Genomic DNA, 7,713 nt, shown 5'->3' on the forward strand with positions numbered 1-7,713 from the left:
GAACCCACAGGCTCAGGCAATCCACTCACCTCAGCCTCCCAAAGACGTGGGATTACAGGCTGAGCCACCGAGCCCGGCTGTATTTCCTTTTCCAATGCCACGTTTATCAGCCTCTATGTGCTGAAACCATCGCGTAGTTTCTAGCCCTCTGCCAAAGGTGGTGATATTTTGAATACTGAAGCAATTTGTGCAGCTCACTCAGATAAAGGGGGAGATACTCAGCCATGAGTGTGTGATGGGGTCTAAGAAATTAAATATTCTTAAGCCTTTTTATCCCCTTTCCTGGGGCAGAAAGGGTAGGCCCTTGGTAACATTCAACCATAACTCAAGGGCATGTATAATAATAACCTCCAATCATAATTGTCTCATCTCATCTGAGGCATGAAGGGCCAACTCCCCTACTATTCTCTATTTGAAACAATAAATAGAAACAAGTAGAATTCCTGGTCAGAGAGAAATTTCTCACAGGAATTTAGCAAAATGTCCTCCTATTGGTATAATACAATTTCTCTCTGTGAAAGGGAGAGTTCTTCATATAAATGACAACACTAGGCAAGAATCATAGTTTGTTAATGCCATTTATTTTTTTAAAAGGCGGGGAGAGGGAGGATTCAGTGCATTGTGCGTGTACGTGTGTGTGTGTGTGTGTGTGTGTGTGTGTGTGTGTGAGAGAGAGAGAGAGTCAGCGTCTCACTCTGTCACCCAGACTAGAGTACAGTGGCATGCTCACGGTTACTGCAGCCTTGACCTGCTGGGCTCAGGCGATCCTTCCATCTCAGCCTTCCAAGTAGCTGGAGCTACAGGCATGCACTGCTACGCCTGGCTTATTTTTTAATTTACTGTAGAGACGAGGTCTCACCAGGTTGCCCAGGCTGGTCTTGAACCCCCAGGCTCAGGCAATCCTCTCACCTCGGCCTCCCAAAGTGCTAGAATTACAGGCTAAGCCACCGTGCCCGGCCTCAGTGCATTTTTAAGGTGTCGCTCTTAATAGAGTCAAAACAGAGTTTTAGGAGAACATCTATAATCTGAGGCTAGATAGCAGTATAAGAAAGAGGGAAGGGAACCAACCAACATGGACATAAGAAGATTGAGACAGCATAATGCTTTCAAAGTCAGCATAGGGATTTAGAAGAAAAAAGGAAGGATGTAATCAGACATTATGGAGAACCAGGACCACTCACAGCTCAATGACTTCTGGGAGGGAAATGTCAGTAGAGTGGGGGGAGTAGAAGTCGTGTTTTAAGAAAAATGAGTAGAGATTCTCTCAATATGTTTGGCAGTACAGGGCAGGAGAACCAAGGACAAAATAGCAGCTTGACTATCGAGGAAGGACTTGTTTAAATTAGGGGAGACCTAAGGATGTTTCCAAGAAGAGCAGAATAACTTGGGAAAGATAACCATGGAAGAGGGAAGGCTGGAGGAACTGGGCTCCAGACAAGGCAAGAAACAAGACAGAGGTTCAGATTCTGTCTGAAAAAAACAGGAGCACAGAGATAAACAATAGGAGATCAAGAAGAAGGAAGTTGAGGGCTCTTGTCGCTGTCCTGGATCCTGCTGAAGTAGGGAAAAGGTCGTCACTGAGAGTTAAGAATGATAGAACAAACAGAATGAAAACCTCTTTACCCAGGAATGATACAGGAAACAAAAAGAGTTAAACAAAAGACTGCTGGGAGGGTACAAGAGTGCTGCTGAGGCAAGGTACAGGTGGTTTTCACAGATCCCAGTAAGCATAGTCTACTGCTTGGCTTGGAAAAATCTATAGCAGTGTTCACTGGCCCTAGAGAAAAAGAGATATACTTAAGGTTGGAGAAGAGTGGAGGGCAAAGGCAGCAAAAGTCTCTAGAATGGCATTGAGGACATAACTGGTCTAACAAATCATGTAGGTCTTTGCTGAAAAGGAATAAGGAAGGCAGGAACAAATAGACTAGGCAAACAGCCAGTGTAAAAAGCATGAACACAAGGAAATGTTCTGAAACAGATCATGGTGATGATTGCATAACATTGTAAATTTACTAAATGTCACTAATGGGAAATTTATGTGATGTGTATTTTAGCACAATTTTTTAAGATTCTATGAATGGTATAAAAGATCCTTCATAACCTAAGCCCAAACTATCTCTTCAGTCTTAACTCCTGGCACTCTCCTAAGCTCCTACTACATATTAACTGCTACTATTGATTTGAGTGCTCATATGCTAGATTCTGGAGAAAATGTTATGTTTATATAAACTTATAGACTAGCAGTTCTCAGACTTTTTGGTCTTACACCTCTTTACATTCTTAAAAATTATTGAGGACCTGAAGAGTTCTGTTTACATGGGTTACAGTTACTGATATTTTTCACATTAGAAATAGAAACTGAGAAACTGTTAATATAGTGATTCATTTAAAAAAGAATACCGCCGGGCTCGGTGACTCAGCCTGTAATCCCAGCACTTTGGGAGGCTGAGGTGAATGGAATGCCTGAGCCCGCGGGTTCGAGACCTGCCTGGGCAACTTAGCAAGACCTCATCTCTACAATAAATCAGAAAAATTAGCTGGGCGTGGTAGCACGTGACTGTAGTTCCAGCTACTTGGAAGGCTGAGGCGGAAGGATCACCAGAGCCCAGCAGGTCGAGGCTGCGGTGGCTGGGAGCGGTCACTGCATTCCAGTCTGGGCGACGGAGTGAGACTCCAACTCAAAAATAAATAAATAAATAAATAAAAATAAAAATAATACCAATTGGTCAGGCTTGATGGCTCAGACTGTAATCCCAGCACTTTGGGAGGCCAAGGCAAGTGGATTGCTGGAGCCCACAGGTTCGAGACCAGCCTGGGCAACTTGGCAAGACCTCGTCTCTACAACAAATAAAAAATTAGCCGGGCATGGTAGCACATGCCTGTAGTCCTGGTTACTGGAAAGGCTGAGGTGGAAGGATCACCAGAGCCCAGCAGGTCGACACTGGGGTGGCCATGAGTGTACCACTGCACTCTAGCCTGGGCAACAGAGTGGGGACCCTAACTCAAAAAAAAAAAAAAAAAAAAGTAATAACTCCAATGACCAAAGACATGTAATACAGATGTTTCCACACAAAAAAATTTAGTAGGATAAGTGGCATTGTTTTACATTTTTGCAAATCTCTTAATATATGGTTAAATAAAAGATAACATGACATTCTTATCTGTCTAACCAAAAAAAAAAAAAAAAGCATGGAGAATGAAATATGAGTAGGTTTAATAAGAATGAGAGGAGGAGGAGGGATAAAATAAGATGTGGACAGAGAGAGGCTTATGAGTCTGATGAGATATATGCTAAACAAGAAACAACAATCTAGGTCACCTTAAGGAAAGAGTTCTCATCTGTGTTTTGCTCCCCTAGGGGACCTTTGGCAATGTCTAGACATATTTTTTGGTTGTCACAACTTGGAGGGTGCTACTGGCATTTCAGAATGTGCTACTGGCAGTGATGGTGTTAAATATTCTACAATGGCAGCCTCCACAACAAAGAATTATATGAACCAAAATGTCAATAGGGGTTAGGTTGCAAAATCCTGTCTTAAACAAGAAACAAGAGGTTATAGCAGTACTCTCTGTATATATTTGAAAGGATTGGGTTTTCTAGGTTAAGGCACGTAATTTCACCAACTCCAAATATAAAATAAAATGCCTTTTAACTTGCTCACGATCATTTTGGGTGGTCTCAATGTTCCAGTCAAATAAAATTTTTAGGTTAAAAAAAAAAAGGAGAAAGAGAGGAAGAGAGACTGAGAGCTCTATGTTCCCTGGGTAGACATATAAATTTCATCTTGTATACTATTTATCTGCTGTGCATTCATGCAAACTGTACTAATAACTTTCTGGATATATAATGAAGGCAGATCTAATGAAGCGAAAACACCTTCCCACAGTTTCTACCAAAGTTATGCTACGGGCTCCTCACTGAGATCTTATCAGAACATTTTCTACTTCTCAGCCCTGAGGCTTGGCTAGGATGTGGAGTATCTAAATTTCATACACCGTAGGAATGTAGGTCTACTCCCATGTGTGGACAGTTTATCTTTGCTTCTTCCCACAGAGCACACCCTCTTTTAATAGATTCGTCTATGAAAGCTTGAAGGACAGAGACTTATTTTCATTCCTCTAAAGCATTCATTTTCAAAATGTAACGTGCACTCCCTTGGGAGATCCAAGTTCCTTTAGGTGGTCTGAGAGGCCACAACTATTTTTTTTTTTTTTTTTTTTTTTGAGTAGGAGTCTTACTCTGTCACACAGGTTGGAGTGCAGTGGCACGCTCATTTACTGTAGAGATGAGGTCTCACCAAGTTGCCCAAGCTGGTCTCAAACCCCTGGACTCAGGCAATCCTCTAGCCTCTACCTCCCAAAGTGCTGGGATTACAGGCATGAGTCACCGCACCCAGCAACTATTTTCATAATACTATGTATAATTTGTCTCTTTTATTTTATTTATTATTTTTTTTTGAGTTGGAGTCTCACTCTGTCGCCCAGACTGGAGTGCAGTGGCCGCTCCCGGCCACCGTAACCTCAACCTGCTGGGCTCTGGCGATCCTTCCGCCTCAGCCTTCCCAGTAGCCGGAATTACAGGCATGCGCTACCACGCCCAGCTGATTTTTTGATTTATTGTAGAGATGAGGTCTCGCTGCCCAGGCGGGTCTCAAACCCGCGGACTCAGGCAATCCACTCACCTCAGCCTCCAAAGCGCGGGATTACAGGCTGAGCCACGGAGCCCGGCTAATTTGTCTCTTTTTCTGTGTTGACTTCTGCACTGATGATGCAAAAACAATGGTGGGTAAAATTGGTGGTGACTTAGCACCAATCACGGAAGGACCACCTAACTGTACTGGTTGTCACCGTATCCATCACTGTCACACTAGCAGGGAAAAAAGTCTGTTTCATTTGAGAATGTCCTTAATGAAGAATTAAAAATTATTAATCTGACCAATACTTGTCTTTTTAATATCCTGTGTGATGGAAAATAAGCACTGATGTTCAATGTTTGTCTCAAGAAAAGGCATTTATGTAACTGAGTTGAGAGCTGATCTAGATGCCTTTTTTCACAGAATTGAAAGACTGATATACAAACTATGGGTTTCAGACTTTGGCATCTGGCAGACAACCATTCAAAAAAAAAAAAATGAACTGAGTTTATCACTTCAAGGAAAACAGCAAACAAATTGTTGCCAACGATAAAAACTGAGCTTTCATGTACAAATTACAATTTTGGAAAACTAGTATTTGCCAATTTAGCTGTAGAGTGTCCCAATTTTTGTTTTGTTTTTTGAGTTGGAGTCTCACTCTGTCGTCCAGATTGGAGTGCAGTAGCACACTCCTGGCCACTGCAGCCTCAACCTGATGGGCTCCGGTGATCCTTTCACCTCAGCCTTCCGAGTAGCTGGAACTACAGGCTCGCGCTACCACGCCCAGCTAATTGTTTATTTTACTGTAGAGAAGAGGTCTTGCCAAGTTGCCTGGGTAGGTCTTGAACCCGCAGGCTCAGGCAATCCACTCGCCTCATCCTCCCAAAGTGCTGGGATTACAGGCTGAGCCATCGAGCCCGGCCTAGTGTCCCAATATTTAAAGACTTTTCAGATGAGATGATGGTATTAATGAGTATGATTTTTGAAACATGAAATAATGAAATATCAATAGTTGAAGATATTTATAATCTATGAACCAATATTTTCCAAATGAGCAATGTATAATGGTACAAAATCACGCATCCATGATTTAAGATCCATTCAAAGTATAAGACAGACCAATGGGTTTTAATTTAACAAAGAATGAAAAATTCACTATGTTTTCAGATTCCTTATTGCAATTATCCTTTACAAAACTTCCACTTATCTACTTTTTGGTGTATCATGAAAAAATAATACTCCTAATTATCTAAAAAGGTTATTAAGTATTCCTTCTTTTCCCAAATATACATCTGTGTGAAGCTGGATTTTCTTTATGTACTTTAACCAAACCCTAACAGACCACAACAGACTGAATAAAGGAAGCAGATACAGGAATTAGGTGTCTTCTATTTCCAAAAATGTAAAACAATGCTATTTTCTATCTTACTGTTTTGGTAAGCATAGTTGTTTTTCATAGATATGTTATTTATGCTAATGTATAATGAGTTTATTATTTAAATCAATAAAAAGTTTTCATTTTGAATTTTTAATACGGCAAATATCAATAGATACAACCCACATTAACAAAAACCCTTTGAGATCCTCAATGATTTTTTTTTTTTTGAGTCAGTCTCACTCTGTCACCCAGGCTGGAGTGCAGTGGCACAGTCACAGCCACCTCAGCCTCAACCTGCTGGGCTCAGGTGATCCTCCCGCCTCAGCCTTCCAAGTAGCTGGAACCACAGGTGCGTGCCACCACATCCAGTTAATGTTATTTCTGATTTATTGTAGAGACAAGATCTCTCCAAGTTGCCCTGGTTGGTCTCAGGCAATCCTCTTGCCTCAGCCTCCCAAAGTGCTGCAATTACCAGTGTGAGCCACTATGCCTGGCTGAGATCTTTAATGATTTTTAAGAGTGTAAAGAGTCCTGATACCAGAAAGTCTGAGATGTGCTACTCTAAATCAAAGGTAGTAAACTGTGGAACATGAGCCAACTATGGCCCAAAGTATCTGAATCAGTTACATATATTTAGAAATACATATATCTCTGGCTTCTTCTGAAAAAAAACAGGACATCTGGCAACACCTGGGTCATATTCCCACATGGCACATGCTGGCTAATGGTGAGAAGTAGCCCATCTAGATCAGGCAGAAGTCTTCTGGTTTACTGCAAGGGTCATGCTCATTACCTGCTCTGTCTCCATGGGTTCCTGGGCATGTGATCTCTGCTTAACCATCTCTCTACCCTTAAGAAAATGACCCTTTTGGTGAACCAGCTGTGTGCACAGCTAGCATTTATTCATAATTCTCATTCCTTACTAAATACCGTGCAGGCCTGGCAATTCCCAACCGCCAATTAGAAACTGGAGTAACTGCCAGAGTCTTGCTTTCTTAGATCAGTGACACATAAATATGGCTCCTATCCCATACTATTATGTGAAAACTAAGAAGCACTTCACATTGTCTCTGGCAGAAAACATGACCACACCCATACAACAATTAATAGTGTGAGGCCAAGCAGGGCTCTGTGGCTCAGCCTGTAATCCCGCGCTTTGGAAGGCTGAGGTGAGTGGATTGCCTGAGCACGCGGGTTCGAGACCCGCCTGGGCAACTTGGCGAGACCTCATCTTTACAATAAATCAAAAAATTAGCCAGGCGTGGTAGCGCGCGCGCCTGTAATTCCAGCTACTTGGAAGGCTGAGGCGGAAGGATCGCCAGAGCCCAGCAGGTCGAGGCTGCAGTGGCCAGGAGTGTGGCACTGCACTCCAGTCTGGGGGACAGAGTGAGATTCCAACTCAAACAAAAACAAAAACAAAAAAACAATAGTGTGAGGCGAAAAAGAATCTTAAATCCTACTACCCATGGAGTAGGCCCAGGTTCAAAATGATTTAGGTGTTAAACTAGGCTGGTTTTCAACACCAGACAGATCTATGATCCTCTTAAGGCTTTTTTAATGTGTCTGCTAAAATCTCAAATGCATTGTGAAAACTTTAGAATTCTGTCCCAGTCATGTGTAAGAGACTCCTCTAAGAAATCCCTAAGATATTTCTGGATCACTTTTGGACTGAAAACAAACTCTTTTGAACCAAAGTCAAGG

At 42.0% G+C, this 7,713-nt stretch overlaps 1 protein-coding gene across 1 annotated transcript in view; it reads right to left on the reverse strand.

The window, feature by feature from the left end:
- MTMR12 (myotubularin related protein 12) overlaps positions 1–7,713 on the reverse strand; it is a 56,840-nt gene that overhangs the window by 21,474 nt on the left and 27,653 nt on the right. The gene's annotated exons all lie outside the window — the stretch shown is intronic.

Source organism: Carlito syrichta, unplaced genomic scaffold (assembly GCF_000164805.1).
Source record: "Carlito syrichta isolate Samal-C Ts95f unplaced genomic scaffold, Tarsius_syrichta-2.0.1 Scaffold302842, whole genome shotgun sequence".
In the NCBI taxonomy this organism is placed as follows: domain Eukaryota; kingdom Metazoa; phylum Chordata; class Mammalia; order Primates; family Tarsiidae; genus Carlito; species Carlito syrichta.